Source organism: Benincasa hispida, chromosome 5 (genome assembly GCF_009727055.1).
Source record: "Benincasa hispida cultivar B227 chromosome 5, ASM972705v1, whole genome shotgun sequence".
NCBI lineage: Eukaryota > Viridiplantae > Streptophyta > Magnoliopsida > Cucurbitales > Cucurbitaceae > Benincasa > Benincasa hispida.
In genome coordinates, this window is record NC_052353.1 from 39,605,228 (window position 1) to 39,605,970 (window position 743).

The 743-nt window shown below is 30.4% G+C and overlaps 1 non-coding gene across 1 annotated transcript; it reads left to right on the forward strand.

The window, feature by feature from the left end:
• The first annotated feature begins 366 nt into the window (after positions 1-366).
• TRNAI-AAU lies at positions 367-440 on the forward strand. Its single transcript has one exon. It is a non-coding gene; the product is annotated as a tRNA-Ile (tRNA).
• The last annotated feature ends 303 nt before the right edge of the window (positions 441-743 follow it).

Genomic DNA, 743 nt, shown 5'->3' on the forward strand with positions numbered 1-743 from the left:
CTTCAAATTTAAAAAAAAAAGAAAAAACTAAAATTAAAAAACCCCACGTTATGGCTCTTGGCATATTGCTTTGTTAGATAATATTCATTTTAAATCTCTATATGTATCACTTTATATCATTCATTAAACTAGATAAAACTCACATATCAAATCCAAATATCTTTTTTAGTTTAACAATTTTTTGTGAAGATCGAATGCATTATTCAACATCTTTAAGATGGTAATTTGTGTCTTATCTGTTGATCTGTATTTGTACTATCACATTCTAATTGTGTTACTCCCTTCAAAGATTTTCATTGTTATGCCAATTAAACACCAACCTTACTAATACTAAAATTTTATCTAAAAGCATTTATTTCACATAGTGGCCTATTAGCTCAGTTGGTTAGAGCGTCGTGCTAATAATGCGAAGGTCGCAGGTTCGAGACCTGCATGGGCCATAATTTTTTAAATAATGGCTTGGCTTAGGCTCTAAACCCACCAATGATGTCACTTCAACAAGTATGTGTTGAGAAAGGTCTTCTTTTCTAGTAATCACTAGGATTAGCAAGACAAAAATGTGTTATGGTTGCTGACAATGATCTTTATGTGGTTGCCGATAATTATGAAATTGATGTTGTGGATGTAGCAAATGCAATGTAATTTAGGATATCTCAAAAGATAAAGTGATAGATCGATTTAGACTCAAGGTTCAGAAAGATGTATCTTTTACGTTTTATTAATAAAAATAAAAATAGGACATA